At 39.2% G+C, this 22,240-nt stretch overlaps 1 protein-coding gene across 4 annotated transcripts in view; it reads right to left on the bottom strand.

The window, feature by feature from the left end:
* The window catches only part of CASP8 (caspase 8), a 52,058-nt gene extending 30,706 nt beyond the window's left edge, over positions 1 to 21,352 (bottom strand). For 2 of the 4 annotated variants that reach the window (XM_027873560.1, XM_027873561.1), the window contains exon 1: positions 21,109 to 21,352. The gene's annotated coding sequence lies outside the window, so the exon portion shown is untranslated. Of the gene's footprint in view, positions 1 to 786; positions 886 to 21,108 lie in introns of those variants that run through there. The other 2 variants (XM_027873558.1, XM_027873559.1) reach the window with 2 other exon arrangements.
* Positions 21,353 to 22,240: the final 888 nt, after the last annotated feature.

Raw genomic sequence — 22,240 nt, forward strand, 5'->3', positions numbered from 1 at the left:
GCATGTAAAGTGCTTTGAAAACCTTAAAGTGCAATGCAAATGTGAGTTGTTATTAGTAGAAATATAATGTCCAGAATGCCTGCAATATTATGTCCATAATTGCAAGTTAGAAAAGAACACTGAGGGGGGCAGCTGGGTGGCGCAGTGGATAGAGCACTGGCCCTGAAGTCAGGAGGACCTGAGTTCAAATCTAACCTCAAACACTTCACACTAGCTGTGTGACGCTGGGCAAGTCACTTAACCCCGATTGCCTTACCGAAAAGAGTACTGAAAATTTTCTTCACTCTTTGATCTATGATCAGATCATCCACACCTCACAAGAATCCAACATACATGGATCATGCAAGCTTTTATCAGGATTATATCCAAGCCTATAATAACATACTTCACTCAAACCTTCTAGAATCCTATAAATAGCCAGGCATGGTAGTGAATGCTTATAATCCCTGCTACTGGGCAGACTAAGGCTGGTAGATTACTTGAGCCCAAAAGTTCTGAGGTGAAGTGGGTTAACCAATGGGGTGTTTGTAATAAGTCCTATACCAGTATAGTGAGTTATAAATCAAAGATCTGAACTTGTCTACAATGTCCAAATCCCTTTCCAAAGCAACCTAAGTTAGAATTGAATAGATTTCCAGGGTTTCTGACAGTTCGTATATGTTTGATTAAAAGTGAAGTTAATGCAACCCCTTTATCCCCTCCACCACCACCACCAGGGATGAGGGTGTTTGCCCTCACCAAACCTGAGAAGTCAGAAGAGAAAAGCTTCACCCAATAGGATCTTACCCCAAGAAATAATTCCAGGCTTTCTCATAAATGCAGCAGTTCGGAGAAAGGGCTGAGCACTTCTAAAGCCCAGCAAAAAATACAGATTAATTGAAAAGCTGAAGTACAGTCTAACCAGTGACTTCCTGTATGATGAAACATCCTGAATGTGACAGTTAGTGGGTTTGCCCTACTCATTACCAAGACTTTTTCTTGGTTCAGCAAAATCAACATTTCTCCAAGGCTTTTCTGGATTCACTCAGGCATACATACATAATTGTTTTAGGAAAAATAATACACACATGAAGCCCCAAAACATTCCCTCTGACTACCTTAGCTCACTTTGAACTGTTCTTGGGGGGGCCCAAGAGTTTTCAACATCTGGTGTCAGAAGTTTTTGCACACACACACACACACACACACACACAGAGACCCATTTTCACTCTTTCATTCAGCTATAGCATGTTGCACACGTTCAACTCCCCCCCTTTTTTAAATATTTGTATTATTAATGTAATAACTCTCAACAAAGACAAATGACCAAATCAAATGAATCAAATATCACTTACAAGCCTTTAACAAAGTCCAAAGAAACAAATTAACAAACAAGAGGCAAAAAATGGATTTGATCTGGGTACCTTTTCAAATTGATTTAAAGTTCTATCACCTTTGACTTTTTCCTTTAAAAAAAAAATACAGTTTTACTTAATGTTCTGATTCCATTCATTTCATTTTGAATCATTTCCTGTAGGTCTTTCTCTTTTTCCTTCTATTTATATATTTGTCATTTTATGTCACCAAATATTCCATTATATTAAATATACTATAATTAATTCAAGCTGAATTAATTCAACCATAATTATACCATAATTAATTCCCTTAATTAATTAGGCAAGCAAATATTTCTTAAGCTGCTACTAGGTGCCAGGTTGGGTTTAAAACCAACTTTCTCATTCTTTCCCTGACAACAGGTGGTTTTGTAGCATGAGAGGCTGTGTGGTATAATGGCTAGAGAACTGATCTGAGAGTCAGGAGGACCTAGATTCAAGTTAGTCCCCTGACACATATTGGCCTGGGACTCTGAGCAAATTATTTCACTTTTCAACGTCCAGGCAACTCTATAAGACTAGAAGGGGCAGAACAGGGAGGTATCAATCTGCCCTGGGAAAGGGAATATTCTCATTGAGTGTTCCTTATCTAGACTTTTTCAAAGTATTGATTTGGCTTTTCTGATGTGTTGTGTCTCATCTCCATCTTTTTTCTTTTTTTCCCCCTTTCTCTTTAAAAATTACTATTTTTCTTTAAGATGGTTCTCTGGGATGGGAGAGGAGAAAGGGCTATCTGGAGAAATTCTGGTGATGTGAAAAACAAAAGTTACCAATAAAATATTTTAAATTATTAATTTTTTATTATTATAGTTATAGTTATTATATTAACAATTATAACCATAACCCATTTAAATGGGATTATCATTATATTGATGATAATTATTATTAATAATTATTTTAATACTTATTTCTAAGGCAGAGCCAAAATGGCAGCATAGAGGGAGCATTCTAGCCAAACTCTCCTAACATTCTCTTCCAAACAACTTTAAAATAACAAAACAAATTCTTTAGCAGCATAGCCAACAAAAGGATGGTATGAGACATTTTTCTAGCCAAAGACAACTTAGAAGGTTGGAAGAAGAGGTCTGTTACACTGGGATAGGGACTGGCTGGGAGTAAAGAATGTTGACAACACCAACTGTGGGCCTTAGAGGCTGTGGCAACTGCATAAAACTATATTAGTAAGGAACCTCAAACTACCCTGTCTCAGAACTAGATAAATCTAACCATTAAATAAATAAGAAAGAAGTTAAAGAGATGAATAGAATTTCAGAAAAGTTAGATATGATAGACTTCTGAAGAAAAATGAATGGAAATAGAAGGGGTATGCCTTTTTCCTCAGCTGTATATGGTACCTTTACAAAACAACTAAGCATTAGGGCATAAAACCTTCACAAACAAATGCAGAAAAGCAGAAACATTAAATGTACCCTTTTTGTTCCTTAATGCAATAAAAATTACATTCAATAAAGGGCCTTGGAAGCACAGATTAAAAATTAGTTGGAAACAAATTAGTCTAATCCTAAAGAATGAGGAGGTCAAAGAACAAATAATAGTAACAATTAACAATTTCATTAAAAAGAATGACAACAATAAGACAACATTGGAAATTGAGGGAATATCTATCAATTGGAGAACAGCTAGACAAATTGTGATATGTGATCATGATGGAATACAATTGTGCTATAAGAAATGAAGAGTAGGATGGTTTCAGAAGAACCTGGGAAGACTTATGTGAACTGATGCAAAGTGAAGTGAGCAGAATCAGAATACTGTACCCAGTTAACAGCAATATTATAAGGATAATCAAATGTGAAAGACTTAGCTAATCGGATAAATACCATGATCCACAACAATTCCAAAAGACTCATGATGAAAAGTGCTAGCTACATCCAGAAAGAGAACTGATGATTTCGGAGTGCAGATTGAAGATAATGTTTTTCACTTTCTTTCTTTTTCTTGCCCCTTTTTTTGCAATGTAGCAAATATAGAAATATGTTTTGTGTGACTTCCTATGTATAATTCATATCATATTGCTTGCTTTCTCAATGGGTTGGGGAGTGACTACAGAAAGGAATAGAATTTGGAACACAAAATTTTAAAAAGGAATGTTAAAAATGTATTTCTCTGATTATTAGGGAAATTGAACATCTCATCATGTGGTCACAAATTTTTTGTATTTCCTCTTTTGAAAATGATCTATTCAATGAAGCGTATTACAATTTCAGAATGCTGAAGATGAAGTATACCTCTTGCTTTCAGAAGAGAAACCATGGACTGGCTACTGGTATAAAATGAGAACTACATTTTACAATGTGATGATTTGTGTCGCCTGCCTGTATGTACTTTTTACAAGGGAAGATTGATTGTATTGGCAGGATTAGGAGTCATTGGGAAGTGATAGTAATGCTTAAAAAAAAAAGAGCATCAAGAAAATAGTTATTTTAAAAAAGAAAGAAAATAATCTGTTAATGTCTTTTGAATGAATGAAAAAATTATTTAAGCATTTCCTATATTCCAGGCACTGTGCTAAGTCCTGGGGATACAAATACAAAACAGAGAAAGTCCCTGCTCTCAAGGAACTTACATTTTAATAGGGGAGAATAACATATAAGAGGCAGTAGCATCTAGGAAAGAGTGTTTTAGTCTAGGAAATCATAAGGAATGGATGGAAATAATAGACTAAAAGACTAAATAGACTAATAGACTCAAAGTTCCCAGAGCAAGAGGTGAAAAGTAGAAGAGGGAGGGAGAAAATTTAAAAATATATCCATAGTTCTTACTTCATATATTTAGACCTATAAGGGACTTCATATGGTTCACTCCCCTCATTTTACAGATAAGAAAACTGAGGCTAATAAAGATTAATTGACTTGTCCAAGTTTATTGGACAATATATATTGCTCTTATAGATATGTATCATTTCCTGATTCTACATTTCAAACCTTTGTCTGCTGTGTTTCCTACAAGTATTTTTCCAATCTGTTTCTTATCTTTTAATTATTGATCAATTTCTTTTTATCATATCAAATTACTTTATCTTTGCATAGTCACACCTATCAATTTTGTCTCTGATGCTTTCTTTTATTTCGTTTATAAAAATGTTCTTCCTTGTACTGTTCCTTTTACTTCTAGTTTTTTCATATGAAATTTTAAAGTAATCAGATCCAGGTGGAATTTACTGTGTGAGAGATAAGATTATTCAAACCCACAAAACAGCAATCCACAGCAGTTGTCATTGAATAATGGTTATATTCCCAAATGTTTTTTCAATCAATCACCAAGCTTTCATTAGGTACCTATTAGCTGCCAGGTAATGCTCCAGGGTGTTGAGAATAGAAATACCAAAGTGAAATAGTCAGGCACTCAAGATACTGACATTTCAACTAGTGGGATGCATCTTGTTTACTGATTGAGTGAGAGGCATGTTATGGAGAGGACTGGCCAAGGAGTTTCCAGTCCTTATCCATACATTGGCTTCATGAGACTGATTCCAAAAATTCCTGATATAGAGAGGCCTTTTCTTCTCCTTCTCCTGCCCCCGCGCGGCAATTGGGGTTAAGTGACTTGCCCAGGGTCACACAGCTAGTGAGTATCTTGTGTCTGAGGACAGGTTTGAACTCAGGTCCTCATGATTCCAGGGCAATTTCAGGTCTCTATCCACTGCGCCATCAAGCTGCCCCTTTTTTCTCTCCATTTCTAAGCAAACTATTGCCTTTTGGCCTATCTCAGCATAACACACACACACACAAAAAAAAGCCTTTTGAATGCAAAAGGCTCATGGAGGGAATCTCCACAACTAGAGTCTTAAAGCAGTTCTTGCCTCCTTCCAAGGAAGAAAGAGAGTAGGTCCACTTGAACCTTTTGTATGCACACTCAGTTCTGAGCCTGGCACAAAGTATTGACAGATGGACTGGGCAAGCCCGGCACTGAGCCTCAAATCCCTGACTGCCTCTTCTGCTTTGCTTTTCTTTCCCTAAGCACAGGTGACTGAGTAGTGACTCTGACAGTTGGGCATTTCTACCTATGGGTCTACTCTTATGAGTCCCTGAAGTCAGAAGTTCCTAAGTGCTAAAAAGCAGCTGGAAATGATTGCTGCGAATGCAGATCTTTTCAGAAGACATGCACCCCTTACTGCCAGGAGAAAGCACCAGGAGAATTCGGCAGCCCAAAGACTAAAAATTCCAGACGTGTGGCTTGTCAGAACTTGGCAGGAAACTAGGTGACACAGTAGATGAAGCGCTAGGCTTGGAGTCAGGAAGACCAGAGTTCAAATTCTGCCTCAGACACTTAGTGGCTTGGATGACCCCTGGAGTCACTTATCTTCTATTTGCTTCAGTTTCCTCAACCTTGAAACAGGGACGGTAATATCAGCTACCTTGCAGAGTTGTTAGGAGGATCAAATTAGATAGTTGGTTAAAAGGTCTTAGCACAATGCCTGGCACATAGTATGTGCTATAGAAATGCTGGCTATTTTTATTACTAGTTTCTTGAATAGCACAACTCCTAGGTGAATGTTAAATATCTCTTCAGCACTCCCACAAAGTGCTTCGTGTTTTAAGAATATTAGCGGATGGGGCAGCTAGGTGGCACAGTGGATAAAGCACCCAGCTGTGGAGTTTGGAGCACCTGAGTTCAAATTCAGCCTCAGACACTTGACACTAGCTGTGTGACCCTGGGCAAGTCACTTAACCCCAATTGCCTCACACACACAAAAACAATATTAGAGCATGCTTGAATCATCCGTGTTTTAAGCATTTCTTTCCTCGTAGAGGAAATAACATTCTCCTACCCTTAAAAAGGCACTGCTTTGTACCAGTGGACGACTTTTACAGAAGGACCCTGTAAAATATCAGCAGGCTAAAAGAGAGCTGAGGTGGACATCAGGAGATGCAAGGTCTAGTCCCTGCTGGGATACCTGCTTACTCGGTCATATCGGGCAAGCTATTTCCTCTCTGAACCTCCCTTTCTCCATATGTAAAACGAGGGGGTTGAACAAGAGAGTTTCTAAGGTTCTTTCCAGCTTTGACAATTAGTCTTTTGAAGTTTGGACTCCATTTGATTACACCACAGCTTTTGTACCCCATCAGTACTTGCAGTCTTTTTTCCTTCTTTTTTCCTTCTTATTTTCCTTATCCCATTAGACCAATGATAGCCAGCTCCTTGACTTTAGAAACTTCTTCAGAAACTTGCTTTCTCGTATCTGTATCCCCAATGGCACGCTAAAATTTGATTACACCACAGCTCAGTCTCAATTTTAGTAAAAACTGAAAAAGAGCCTTCCTCCGTGCCCTTTAACAAGTCACTTCCCTTTCTGGGGCCTCAGTTTCCTCCCCTGAAAAACGAAAGAATTGGACTGAATGATCCTTTAGGGTCCCTTCCAATTCTAACATCCTGTCACGGTGCTTTTTTGGGTTGTTCTTTCGAAGGAAGATGGGGTGTAGGGCAGGAGAGGTTCCTCCGTAAAAGCATCTTACCTGTTTGCTGCAAAAGCTACCACTGCACTCCCACCCCACCCCCAGCCTCAGTCATTAAATTTGTTGGAGGCTAAGTGTCAAGAAACACCTGCCATTAAGCATCTAGTTATAGTTATTTTAAAAATTAGTTAAAATAAGAAGCTAATAGATAGCACACTTCTCCCTACAGGCATTCTCCCCAAGGGTTAAGACTCCCCAGCATCTACCTCATGATGCCCTAGGGTTTCTGTCCCTTATCCCCTCAGGGTACCAACCATTCCATCCTATACCCTACTAAGGATGCCTTTCACAGTGCTTGCCTCCGAGGTATAAAAAATCCTGGCCCTAATTTAACATGCACTCCAAGCCACATATATGACCAAATAGCCAAAACAAATTATTTTTTCTGGTTTCTCATTCCCCTGGATCTCTCCACAGTTTTAATACTGTTGGCCAGCCCCTCATTGAGGGGTTGTTCTGTCTTTTGTTAGCTCCAAAGGCATCATATTCTCTTGGTTTTCCTCTCTCCTTCTCCTCTTTGATCCTGCAGAGAGGGATGCAGTGTCAAAGACTACAGAAAAGTCAAGAAAGCTGAGGATTGAGGAAAAAACCACTAGTTCTGGTGATTAAGAAATCACTGGTGATAATTCAGGGTCATGGGAGCAATAAAATAGCAGATTCAACATTTTCTCTGATTCCCATGACTTCTCTAACCTCTCAAAAACAGAAATTAGGTACCAAAGATAAAGCAACTTCCGCTAACTCCATGACTTAGGACTAGGACATCAAGAACCTAAAAGAAAGTTTGAAAAAACAAACAAACAAACCTAGGAGCTAACACTCACTCATCCTGAACTCATTCAGTCCTCCTCCACTGACCTCCCACGCTATTGGCAGCCAGGTGGTACCAGCAGACCCAGGCACATGATGCAAGCTTACAACAAAATCATGCAAGCTTACAACAAGGTCACCTCTATTTCCTGGTCCACCCCTTCTCTTTACAATGCAGTGGAAAGCCCTGGCTCCAGGCTTCAGAATTTTGCTCAGGCCACAACAGCAAACTTGGTGACAGCCCTTCAGAAATAAAAGCCTGCCAGTGTTGCAACCTAGGTGCTAGGGAAAGCAGGCTTCGAATTGCTGGTGCTGGATGAGAGAACTGAGGAACAGAAGGAATGAGACAGGTCACCAGAACAGTAAACTGTGTGGGTGAGAGCTCTGTAACACTCTACCAAGTCCAAGGCACAGCATTCAGCCAGGGCCAGTTCTTACCACGCAAAAGTCAAATGGGCCAGAGACCTAGGTTGGTGAACTATGAATTGCCCAATGCGAGAGGAGACTGAGACACTTTCAGATTAGCCCCCAAGGAAATCACAGTCAGAGGGGAATTATCACCAGATCTAATGGCTTTTTCTCAATCCTCAATGGGGATTTCCAAGAATCAGAACTCCACAGTGGGGGCTTCAATGCATAGTCTTCTTTGATCACTTTTCTGACTGGTCACATCCTGCATCTTATCTCCTAGCTTGCTCCATCTGCCTCAAGCACTCTTTTGTACCCCATCAGGACTTGCAGTCTTTTTTCCTTCTTATTTTCCTTATCCCATTAGACCAATGATAGCCAGCTCCTTGACTTTAGAAACTTCTTCAGAAACTTGCTTTCTCGTATCTGTATCCCCAATGGCACATTAAAAAATGCTTTTTCTAGCTACCTTTCTGTATCTTTTTTCTTTTTAATCTGGCTGTCTATCTAAGGGTACAAAAACAAATTTTAAAAGCAGTCTCTGTCCTCAAGGACTGTACATTCCACTGAGGATTTCCACATCTTTGATCTGTGCTTCCAGTCCTGACCAGTCTCGGAATTCTAAACTCAAGTCTCTAACTGCTAAGAGGATATTTCCAGCTGCACCTTATCTAAAAAAGAATTCAATGTGTAATTTGCCCTAAATGTTTTCCTCCTTTTTCTTTCATTGTGTATATGCAAACTACCTTTTTTCTCTTTTCCCCACTCACCACTCTAAACAAATCCATTACCAACTGCAGTAAATTGGACCTCCTCAGATCCCACTCCTTTCTTTTTCCATTTTTAAGTGTGAATCTTCAATCAGTCAACAAGCAAGTAAGGCTTCTCTCTCTAAACCACTTTATTTAGTGATCTATTCAGCGCCCTTAGAATTAATTGCTTTTTCTATACTGATGATTCTCAAATCTACTTTTCCTGCCCCAATCTCCAAATGCCTTTCAGACATTTCAAAGTGGATGTCCATCTTAAATTAAACATAATTCAATGTCTTTCCTTCTAAACCCTCCCCCCACTCCTACTTTCTCAATTGCTGTATAGGGCAACATATCCTTCTAGTCCCACAAGCTCAAAACCTAGGAGTTATTCCTGACTCTTCACTATCTTTGATGCTCCCCTTCCCACCCGCCCCCACATATCCAATCTGTTGCCAAGGCATGTCATTTTCACCTGAATTAATTTTTTAAAATTATTAAACAGGTACTATATGCTAAATGTGCTAAATGTTGGGAATACAAAAAGGGGCAAAAGAGAGTCCTGCCTTCAAGGAGTTTACAATCTAATGGAGTAGACATTCAGTTATTTTCAGTCATTTTTGACTGTTCATGACCCTATTTGGGGTTTTCTTGGCAAAGATATTGAAGTGCCATTTCCTCCTCCAGTTCATTTTACAGATGAGGAAATTGAGGCAAGCAGGGTTAAGTGACTTGCCCAGGGTCGCACAGCTAGTAAATGTGTGAGGCCATATTCAAACTCAGGAAGATGAGTCTTCCTGATTACAAGCCCAGTACTATATCCACCAAGCCACCTAGCTGCAGGGATTAAACTGATTATCTCAGTTCTATACAACCTCGCTGCAAACAAAAGGGCTAATTTTTCAAAATAGCACCCAGTCAGCCCATCAATATACTGCTAAAAACACTGAGACTTAGTACTTTGCTCAGGATCACACAGAAATTTCAGAGCAAAGCTCTGACACAGAACTACTCATTTAAATAAGGACATTTGATGCCTGTTTTATGTGTCTCCCTAAAGTAAAAAAATTGATCACTTAGTATCCAATTTTCAGGTCATGAATGTCTCTGTTATTAGGTAGACTATTACTTGACCAGAAGGCATAGGTTATCCTTCACACACATATTCAAAGTCATTCCACATTGGTAGAATCATTCCAAAACCTTGTACACTACCACCGAAGACTTTGGAAATCCAGAGCGACCTCCATACTGCAATGAGACACTGGAGGGGGAATTTTGTGGAGGTCTGGTGATTGTAAGCCAGGTTAGTGGTGGGTAATACTACATCCTCAAGTTCTCCATTTCTTGTAAGTACTGAGGTATATGATTGTCAGCAGACCTTTCCTATCCTTCCTCCTCCTATGGCCTCTAAAATCACTTTCCATTTATACAGTATAGATCTTATATGTACATAGTTGTTGACACATCTTCTCCCCCATTAGACTATGAGGATCCTGTTTGTGCCTTTCTTTGTATTCCAAGCGCTTAAGACAGTATCTGGGACATACTAAGTGCTTAATAAATGCTAGTTGATTGATTGATATTAAAATGCAGATAGCCATTGGGGGTAGTGATTTAAGTTGACAAACTGGCACTTGGCGTAAATGACTTTCAGATCTTTTCCTAACAGCAAATTTTGATAGGAGATCTGAGAAAATATGAAATTATTAAGGGCTTTGAGAGGAGTTCTGTTATAAGGGGTAAGTTTTGTTATGGAGAATGTAATGAATATGGAGCCTGGAGACCTTTTTTTTACAAATTCTAGTCATTTAACTCTAATGGCTTCCCATTGACTCTAGGAAAAAAATAAATTCTTCTGCTTAGCTTTTAAAGCCCTTCACAACCTGGCCCAAAATATGTGCACCCAATATTATCTTCACTGTGGTTTTGTATCTCTTTTAGCATTTGTCCAATTCAGATTTTTAAGCAGTTAATTTCTTTAGTATTTTTGTACATCTTTTATGAAGCTGTTAATTCTTTTTTTGTAATTTTCTTGTATAGCTCTCATTTCTTTTCCCAACTTTCCTCTACTATTCTTATTGATTTTAAGAATCACTTTTTTGCTCTTTTCTTACTTTTTTTTAAAAAAGTTCTTCCAGGAATTCTTGTTGGACTTGTGTCCAATCTGCATTTCTTTTTCTTAAGGCTTTGCTTATAGCTGTTTTCACATCATTGTCTTCCTCTGAGTTTGTCTTTTGCATTCCTGTCATAGTAGTTTTTTATGGCCAGTTTCTTTCCTTTTTTTCTTTTTCTTTCTTTCTTTCTTTTTTTTTTTTTTGCTCATTTTTCCAGTCTATTTCTTGACTTCAGACTCTTTGTTAAAGTTGGGCTCTACTCATCTTCGGTAGGGATAACTGGCCTGAGCTTTTGTCTTTTACGTCCTTCTGCTCCTTTCACAGCTCAGTCTGGGAGCCTGTAGATTTTTGGTGCTTTCCATATGGTGAAAACTAGAGAGAGAGAGAGAGATCTGGCTACTGCCCTCTTGGTCTGCGCACTCTCTGGTCCTTACACAAATAGAGGCTCCTACTCCCTCATGACTCTGACCTCTCCTCTCCACCCCAAACTGGGTAATGAGCAACAGAGCTGCCAAATGGCACCTGATCCTGCACCTTGGGCTAGTACAGAAGTCCGCTGGTATCACTTTCTGACCAAGTGTTCAATCCCCTTACTTTTCCTGGGTACTGCTGGGCACTGCTCCCTATGCAGCGCCATGGACCACAGCTAGTATCACTTCATGGCTCACTCCCAGGCAGCCTCCATCCCAGAGTCCACAGACTCTTCTTCTGTCTTCATAATATGTCCTGGAAAAATCACTCACTGATTTTTTTCTTGGCTTTCCCACTCAGAATTTGGTTTGGTGTTTTTCTGTGGTTATTTTATAGAGGAGGTTTTGCGGAAAGTTTAGCAGTTGTGATCTTTGATTCCACCATTTTGACGCTGTACCTATATCTGTATCCAATATTACCAATAAAAATCTGATACCTAAAATATAAAGGGAATTGACAAAAGATACATAACACCAATGGCCATTCAAATGTAGAGAAATAGTCAAAGGATATGAAATTACTTTTCAAAAGTAGAACTACCAACTGGAAATGACCATATGAAAGCATGCTCTAAATGACAAATAGTAAAAAGAAATACAAATTAAATTAACTAAGGTTTTATTCACACACACACTGTACAAACTGGCAAAGATGAAAAATATGGGAACAATAATTATATGGAGGAGCTGTAGCAAGAAGGGCATGCTAGTGCACTACTGGGGAAGCTGCAAAGTGTTCCAACTATTTTGAATTTCAGTTTGGAATTGTAAAAGAAAAATGACTGAACTGTCTATTTGTCTATAAAAGAAAAATGACTAAACTGTATATCCAGCAATTTCAAAAAAAACTATAAAAAATTCAACACTGAAACAAATGTCTAATATATACCAAAATACTGATAGCAGCACCCTGGGGTAGCAAAGAGCTGGAAACAAATTGAGTGCCCAATGATTGCGGAATGACTGGCAGAAGGAAAAAAAACAATTATGGTATTAAAATGTAATGGAACATTATTATGCAGGAAGAAATGACAAATAAGAGGAATTCAGATCAACATGGAAAGATATGTGGAGTTCTGTTTTGTTTTTTTAGTTTTGTGGGGTGGTTTATTTTTATTTACTTATTTTTAGGACTGAGTATCCTTATCTCACCCAGTCACTTGGGATTGCACAGAAGTTCTAACCTACTTACTCTGTTTCCTAGCTAGGCAGCACCACTTCCACCCGACTTCCTGGAGATACACCACATTGATGTGGGATTTAGTGTAGACACCAGATAGGCCTTAGCCCAACTACAACTCAGAACTCCTGAACTCAAGCAATCCACCAATCTCAGCCTCCACTAGTAGCAGGGATCACAGACGTGTACCAGCACTCCCGTTTGGAAAGATATGCATTAACTGATACAAAGGGAAGTAAGACGAGCAAGGAGAGCAATAAACATGATGACCAATGTAAGTGGGGGAGAAATCACTAAAACAAAGCTGAACTCTGAGTGATGGCAAAACCAGTGAAGGTCCTGGAGAAGAGGTAATAAAACTCGTCTCATTCTTTATGAAAGAGAGGTAGACGGCTGACTATTTGCATTCTGCCACGTGGTCTGTGTATCAGACGTTTTTATTCAATTTTCTAAGTGACAAGGTAGAGGAAGGGGTAAGAAATCAATGTGATGCAGAGATAAGGCAACATTAAAATGCATTTTAAAAACAAAATGCATATGGTAAAATGAAATCAGCATGATTCTAATCAGTTTCATTCTACTGTTCTGATTGGACAAATATTTAGTGCCAATGGCAAAATGCATAAGGAAAAAACCTGTCATTCTATACTCAAATTTAAATCCTTGGGCTAAAGCTTCACATCATGAGGCATTTTCTATTTGTAAAGTTCTTCACAGTCATTTCTGTTAGTTATTTATTGTCATTTGCATCAGAATTGTCTAGATTTGTTTTTTAAATTAAGTTCTCTGTGTGATATGGACTGGGGAAGAAAGTCTTAAGCTTCAAAACTGATATAGAACCACATGAAATCTTCCGCACAGCCACATGGAATTCATGATAGGGTGATGCAACTTTAGCTTGTTGGAAACATGTCTAACACTTGTGAACACAGCCAGCCAGAATTCCCTTCAACACATCTGCTGAAATCATCAACTATGATGCTAGATTTGGTGCTAAAAATAAATTCCAAAGGTAATTTTATTTTTTTTTCCCTCGAAGGTAATTTTAAGACCCTGTTGTAGCCACTTGCATGATTTTTTTTTTAAATTTGACTGCTCTAGACTTAAGCATATGCTGAGAGGTAAATCACTTGATGGTTTATGGTGACTTCTCTCTGTTTTCCTGAAATTTCCAAAGGTGGCTATATTGCTCAGAAAGTGGAACAAAAATTTAGGCTGTCTAGACTAGAACCATTACAATAATTAGACTTATCTTTACCTTTCCAAAAATTTAATTTAATTTGTTGAATCCTCATCTTTAAAAATGTCTAAAACTTGTACTATGCTTCAAACTGAATCCATAGTATATACTTATAACCCAGAACCAGAAAAAAATTAGTCTGGCTTTAAAATACTGATATACAGGATGGGTGGAACCAAGATGGTGGCACAGAAAAGCACTCAGCCAAGCTCTCCCTAAAATAATGACTCAAATCAAATTCTGGAGAGGCGGAACAAACAAAAGGTTGGGTGAAACAATTTTCCGCCCAAGACAACTTAGGAGGTGAGCAGGAAAGGTCCAATGGGATGGTGGTCAGGCCTGGAGTACAGCACACCCTACATGGCACCGGCATTGGGCCTTGAAGGCAACTGCACTGGCAGCAGCAGCAACTTTGGGAACTCTCAGCCTATGGCTGGTGGCAAGATTGGACAACGAGTTGGAAGGAGAATGCAGGAGATCCTTTGCTGGTTGGGTTCAGGTCACTGTTGCATTGCCCAAATGTGGTTCCCGGTCAAAGTCCCAGAGCCAAAAGGGGCAATAGCACTTGTGGCTAGCGAGGGAAGCAAGAACTCTGACTGCAGTTCCAGGATGAAGAGGAGTGCTTGTGGTCACTCACAAGGGAGTGGGGACCCTGGTCTCAATTCCAAGACAGAGGGGGGCACTAGTAATTGTGGCTGCAGGAGAGCAAGGGACCTAGTCCAGGTCTCAGGGCCAAGAAGAGTGCTAGGGCTGGTGGCTACAGGGGAACAAGGTCCCTTCTTGGGTGAAGGACAGAGAACAGGCCAGGAGAGCAGTAACCACACCTTAGATCATACCACCTTGGAAGCACTGAAAATCTATAGACCCCACCCCACACCCCCCAGAGCTAACCCCAAAAAAAGTAGTACAAAAGGCCTGAAGCTTAGAACAGTGCCCCCTCTACCCCAGAAGCAGAGCCCAATTTTAATATAAAGTTAAAAGTCAAAAATTAGGCAGAAAAAATGAGCAAACAACAACAACAAAAAGAACCTGACCATAGAAAATTACTATGGTGACAGGGAAGATCCAGACACAAACCCAGAAGAAGACAATGATGTCAAACTATGAGCAAAGCCTCGAAGAAAAAACATGAATTGGATATAATCCCAAGAAGAATTCCTAGAACTCAAAAAGGATTTTTAAAAATCAAATAAAATAGGTAGAGGAAAAATTGGGGAAAGAAATGAGAGTGATGCAAGAAAATTATGAAAAGAGAGTGAATAGCTTCATTTAAAAAAAACTGAAGAAAAGAATATCTTGAAAAACAAAATTGGCCAAATGGTGAAAGAGGCACAAAAATCCATTGAAGAGAAGAATGCTTTAAACAGTTAAATTGACCAAATGGAAAAAGAGGTACAAAAGCTCACTGAAAAAAAATAATTCTTTAAAAATTAGAATTGGGCAAGTAGAAGCTAATGGATCCACGAGACACTATGAAACAAAAAAGCAAAATCAAAAGAATGAAAAAATAGGAAAAAATGTGAAATATCTTATTGGAAAAACAACTGACCTAGAAAATAGACCAAAGAGAGATAATTTAAGAATTATTGGACTACCTGAAAGTCATGATAAAAAAACAAAAAAGAGCCTAAGGAAAACTGCCCTGATATCCTAAAACCAGAAGGTAAAATTGAAATTGAAAGAATCCACCTATCACCTCCTGGAAGAGATCCCAAAATGAAAACTCCCAGGAATATTTACAGCCAAATTCCAGAGTTCCAAGGTCAAGGAGAAAATATTTCAAGCAGCCAAAAAGAAATCATTCAAATATTGTGAAGCCACAGTCAGGATCATACAAGATTTAGCAGCTTCCACATTAAAGACTCAGAAGGCTTGGAATATGAAATTATGGAAGGTAAAGGAATTAGGATCACAAACAAAAATAACCTATCTAGCAAAACTGAGTATAATCCTTCGGGGGAAAAATAGGCATTTAATGAAGTAGAGGACTTTCAAACATTTCTGATGAAAAGAATAGAACTGAACAGAAAATTTGACTTTCAAATGCAAGATTCAAGAGAAGCATAAAAAGGTAAACATGAAAGAGAAATTAAAAGGGAATCAATAAGGTTAAACGTTTACACTCCTAGATGGGAAGAGAATAATTGTAACTCCTAAGAACTTTCTCATTAGTAGAGAAGGTTAGAAGGCGTATACATAGACAGAGGGCATGGGTGTGAGATGACAATGATGAGATGATTTCAAAAAAATAAAATTAAGGGATGAGAAAGAAGGATGCACTGAGAGAAGGGAGAAGGGAAAGGAACAATTAGAAAAATTATGTCACATAAAGGAGGTGTGAAAGGAAGCTTTTATAATGGAGGGGAAGATGGAGAAGGTGAGGGGAAGCACTTGAACCATACTCTCATCATAATTGGCTCAAAGAGGGAATAACATACACACTCAGTTGGGTATAGAAATTATCATACCCTATCATACCCTATCATACAAGGAAGTAGGAAAGGAGGGGGTGATGATAGAGGGAGGGGTGAATTAAAGGAGGTAGTAGTCAGAAGCAAAATAGACTTTTGAGGAGGGACAGGGTGAAAAAGAGAAAGAGAAAGATAAACAGGGGGAGAAATGGATGAAGGGAAATACTTAATTATCATAATTGAGAATGGGAATGGAATGAACTCTCTCATAAAATGGAAATGGAAGGCATAAAGGATTTAAAAACCAGAATCCAACAATATGTTGTTTACAAGAAACACACTTGAAACAGAGAGACACACACAGGGTAAACATAAGGGGCTGTAGCAGAATCAATTATGCTTCGGCTGAGGTTAAAAAAAAAAAAGCAGGGGTGGCAATCATGATCTCAGACAAAGCAAAAACAAAATTAGATCTAATTAAAAGAGATAAGCAAGAAAACTATATTTTGCTAAAAGTTACCATAGACAATGAAGTAATACTAATAATAAACATCTAGGCACCAAATCACATAGACTCCAAATTCTTAAAGGAAAAGTTAAAGGAAGATATGGACAGTAAAACTATACTACTGGGGGACCTCAAATTTCTCCTCTCAGAACTAGATAAATCTAATTATAAAATAAACAAGAAAGAAATTAAAGAGATAAATAGAGTTTTAGAATAAGCCAGGGGCAGCTAGGTGGCACAGTAGATAGAGCACTGGCCCTGAAGTCAGGAGGACCTGACTTCAAATCCCGCCTCAGACCAAACACTTGACACTTACTAGCTGTGTGACCCTGGGCAAGTCACTTAGCCCCAACTGCCTAAACAAACAAACAAAAAAAAGTCAGCTATCATAGACCTCTAGAGAAAAGTGAATTGGAATAGAAAGGAGTATACCTTTTTCTCAGGTATACACAGCAATTTTCACAAAAATTGACCATTAGAGCATAAAAACCTCACAAACAAATGTAGAAAATCAGAAATATTAAATGCATCCTTTTCAGACCATGATGCAACTAAAATTATATTCAATAAGGGACTGTGAAAACATAAAATAAAAATGAATTGGAAACTAAATAATCGAATCCTAAAGAATGAGTGGGTCAAAGAACAAATCATAGAAACAATAAGTAATTTCAACAAAGAGAATAACAATGAGGCAACATACCAAAATTTATGGGATACAGCCAAAGCAGTACCTAGGGAAAAAATTTTTTTATCTCTAAACACTTACATCAATAAAACAGAGAAAGAGCAGATCAATGAGTTGAGCAGGAAACTAAAAAAGGCAAGAAAAGAACAAATGAAAAAACCCTAATTAAGCACCAAATTGGAAATCCTGAAGTTGAAAGTAAGAAAACTACTGAAGTAATAAATAAAACTAGGAGCTGGTTTTATGAAAAAAAAAAAACAATAAAGTAGATAAATAATTGATGAATTTTATTTTAAAAAAAGAAAACCAAACTACCAGTTATCAAAAATGAAAATGGTGAATACACCACTGATGAAGATGAAATTTTGCAATTATTAGGAGCTATTTGGCCCAATCATATGTCAATAAATCTGGCAATCTAAGTGAAATGGATGAATAGTTACAAAAATAGCAATTGCCCAGATTAACAGAAGAGGAAATAAAATACTTAAAAAACCCTATCTTAGAAAAGAAATTGATCAAGCCATCATTGAGCTCCCTAAGAAAAAATCCCCAGGACCAGATGGAATATTAACTCCAGATATGAGAATTCAGCTATCCTTCATTAAGACATATATTAAAGAGATTTGCAGAACTATGTAAAACAATGCCATTCTGATCATTAATTTTTTTTTGTTTTGGAAAATAGTTAATTTCATTAAAATATTATTTATGTTAACATGTAATGATTTGTTATCTTTAAATGAATGAATCAATAAATATTTTTAAATCAATAGATACAATCGGCATAAATCAGTGTTACTCAGAGAATGGGGTGGAATTTTGACACAGGCTATCTTTCCCTTGGTCAAGATTTTCTAGGTATACAAGTTACCAGTAATCTTTTTGGAGGCAGATTCACGTCAGAGTACATGGGGACTATGCTAGTTTCAACATCCCTCTCCGTGCTGGAAAGGGTTTGGATACAGATCAAATAATTTTTTTTTCCTTAAAAACCCGTTTCTGGCAGACTGACACATGTATTTCATAAGTGCCTATAGTACTTTGATGCTTTATGCAGATCCACTCATTGGTTCTTTCACTTCCACAGAATGATAGTTTGCTTGTTTGTTTTTGTTTTTTTGGTGAGGCAATTGGGGTTAAGTGACTTGCCCAGAGTCACACAGTGAGTGTTACGTATCTGAGGCCGGATTTGAAATCAGGTGCTTCTGACTCCAAGGCCTGTGCTCTATACACTGCGCCACCTAGCTGCCCTGAATGATGGATTTCGAGAAGTAGTTGAGATCTTCCAGGCCACTAAGTCCCAAGAAACTGAGCAAGTCACACAACTTACAGGTGTCTGAAATTTGAGCCCAGGTCTTTTTAACTCCAGGTCCTGTCCACTCAGGGGTGAGGAACCTGTGGCCTTGAGACCACACGTGGCCCTCTAAGTCCTCCAGTGTGGCCCTTTGACTAAATCCAAACTTCACAGAACGAATCGCCCTAATAAAAGGATTTGTTCTGTAAAACTTGGACTCATCAAAAGGCTGACCCCAAGGACCTAGAAGGCCACATGTGGCCTGGAGGCCGAAGGTTCCCCACCCCTGCCTGCTGCCTTTCTTTTCTTCCTTTTAATCCTTCCTTTAGATCAACCTTCCTACACTGAAGTCTGGTTTGCTTGTGACTGACTATTAGTGACAATAGCTCTTTGGTAAGACCACCCGGTATGTGGTAGACAGGTTGTGATCAGCATTGGTGGAGGGGGTCCTCTCATCAAGGAAATTACTTATCCTTAAAGTATTGGAATAAACATTCCTTCTGATAAGCTCATCATCATTTTCCATCATTCCTTTAGTCTCTCTTCAACCCTCCCATTGCTCCCCTTCCTCCAACCCTCCCAGCCCAGGACCTCGCCTCCCATTTCATTGAAAAGATTGAGGCCATTCACAGAGAGCCCCCTCTTCTTCCCTCCTCATCTCATATCAGATGCCTTGCGCCACTATTTCCTCCTTCACCACTGTCTCACATGATGTGGCCCTTCTATTTGCCAAGTCAATCCCCTTAACACACAAGTGATCTCATTCCATCCTGTCTTCTCCTGCAATCACTCCTCTGTCATTTCTGCTCCCACTAATCTTCATTTTCTGTCCACCTACTAGTTTTTTTTTTTCCTCTACTGCCTATAAACACATTAGTAAGAACAAACACAGCCCTTCATCAAAACCCCTTCCTCTCCGGTCCTCCCTCCTGAGTCTCTTTTCTACAATGCCTAAGAAAGAACTTGTCTACAATTGTCTACAACATCTCTTCACTCTGGAAGCTCACGCCACTCTCCGACTTCACACTGAAAGTAGAACCCCCTGACTCCTTGACATCTCCCTCTCCCTAGGCACCACCCAGAACCTCCATCTTAAGGAGGTTGCCCAGGCCAGTCACGTATTCATTCTATTCCAAGAGACTATTCCAAGTGGCACTCCTAAATCTCCCAGACATTTTTTGCACCCAATACCTCATATCTTCCCTCTCCTTTTATAAGTCTTCCACCTTTAGATTGTGAGCTCTTTGAGGAGCAGGAATTCTTTTTGTATTCCCATTGCTTGCCACAATGCCTGACATAGTGGGCACTTGGTAAACAGTTTACTGACTGACAATCAGTACCTTCACTTTCGTTTCTCTCACTCTCCAAACTCTAAAATCTGGCTTATTCAACTGAAACTGCTTCCTCCAGATTTACCAATGATCCCCTAAAAGCAAATCTAATGTCGTTTTCTCAACCTTCATCCTTCTTGACTTCTTTTCTCTGTCCACATTGTTTCGCTTGGTGATGTGATCAGCTTCCATGGATTCCACCATCTTTTACTAAACTGAAGATTCCTATATCTACTTGTCCAGCCCTAATCTCTCTCCTAACCACCTGCCTCACATCTCCAATTGCCCTCCATAATCTGGGTCCCCTCCGACTTTTCCAGTCTTCTTCCACCTCAGTCCCCTCCACTTACTCTTTCACCTTTCCAGTTTTCTTACCACTTAGTAACCTCCACCCCTCCCCCCATTTACTCTTCAATCCACTACCTCTTGCATCTCGGGCCATCTCCAATAGTCCTGATCTATAGCTTGCCATTGGACCCAGATGTCTCCGGGGGAGACTGGTGACTTCCCTCACTTAAATACAATTCACTTGCAAGTCAAGAGGTCACTTTCCTGATGTCCTCAGTCCTCTTCGAGAAAAAGGACAGACAATAAACACACACAATACTCCATCTATCAACTCAAGGCATTTTCACTAGTTGTCCTCTGTTCATGGAGTCTCTCCCTCCCCAACTCCATCTCCGGACTTCTCTGCATTCGAGCTCCAGCTAAAATTCCACTTCATGCTAACGTCTTTCCTCTGACACTATCCCCATTTATCCTCTATGTATCTTGTATATCTTGCATGTTACCTCCCTAGCGAGACAGAACTTTTTGAGAGCCGGGACTGTTTTTGGGTTGTTGCTTTTTTTTTTTCTGCCTTGCGAGACAGAACTTTTTGAGAGCCGGGACTGTTTTTTGTTTTTTGGGGTTTTTTTTTTTTTTTGCCTTAGCATTTAGAAAGTGCCTGGCACAGTAGAAGTCACTTAAATCCTGGTTCTACTTCGTGAAAAATTAAGACGTTGGGTTTCTCCCCTTTCTTCCTCCCTTGGACTGTAGCAACTCACCTACGGAAGCGGCTTCCGTGTTCAAATGCTGGTGGGCAGCCTCTCTATCTCTCACGCCTCCGCTCTTTCAAAGTTAAGTCAAGTCACCAGCCTAGGCAAGATCCCGACTGGGGCATGGCTGAGCTCTGGGCACACTGCTTGCTTCAGAAGCTGTCCCGCGCGGGAGCTCCACCGCGACCAAAGAAAGAGATTCTCAGAAGAAAAAAAAACAAAACACGAAGAGGAGGTAAGCTAATTCTTTACAATAGGAATGAAGAGTCATTTCTCCTCCCCATCTGCAAAAAAAAAAAAAAAAAATTTAAAGGACCAGGGCACAATTTTCTGGTCCTTAAGTGAGGCTATGGTAAAGTTCAAAACTAGGAAATGTCAACTTGGAAATCACCTAGGAGAGGTTCAGCACTGGTTCAGAACAGATTTACTCCAGTGGGCAGTGGTTGATTAGGAAATGTCTTTAATATGGGAAGACAGGCTACTCCACCCTCTTCCTTTTCAGAGGTGGGGCGGTCCACGGGTGCGGAGCATTGCATATATTCTCACTTCTTCGACTGATTTTACGTTTTTGTTTTTTTTTTAATTTTTCCTCTCCCTCCCCCCCCTTTAAATATATTTGTTATATGGATAGCCGTCTGGGAAGGGTAGGGAGAGGGATACCAGGAAAAATTTAGTGATGTAAAAAAAAAAGTTGGCAATAAAAAGAAAGAAAAAAGAGAGAGAAAGAAGAATTAAAGAAAGAAGAGGGGAATAAGAGGAGGGAGCGAGGCGGGGGTGGGGGGTGGGGGAGGGGGTGGAGAGATAGATCTCAGATGAGTCGCACCACCAGAACAAACAATGTAATAGGGCAGTTGCAAAATGTGCCACTCCAAAAATAAACTTTTCTCCATCCCCATCCCCATTCACTAAAGTCCTGAAATAGCTTTTTTTTTTTTAACTATCTGCACTGTACGGTCTCAGATCCATTGTGCCCCACCCTAGCCCAATAGAATGTAAACTCCCAGAAAGCAAGGGCCGTTTTATCTTTGCACCCCCGGAGCCCAGCATTTCGCCTATATGCTTGATAAATCTAGGATGAATTGAAAAGAAAATGATCAGAGACAAATTAAATCCATAGTCCCTCGCCCAAGAACCTGGCTTA

The sequence above is a fragment of the Vombatus ursinus genome, unplaced genomic scaffold, assembly GCF_900497805.2.
Source record: "Vombatus ursinus unplaced genomic scaffold, bare-nosed wombat genome assembly UNPS02014802.1, whole genome shotgun sequence".
Classification (NCBI taxonomy): domain Eukaryota; kingdom Metazoa; phylum Chordata; class Mammalia; order Diprotodontia; family Vombatidae; genus Vombatus; species Vombatus ursinus.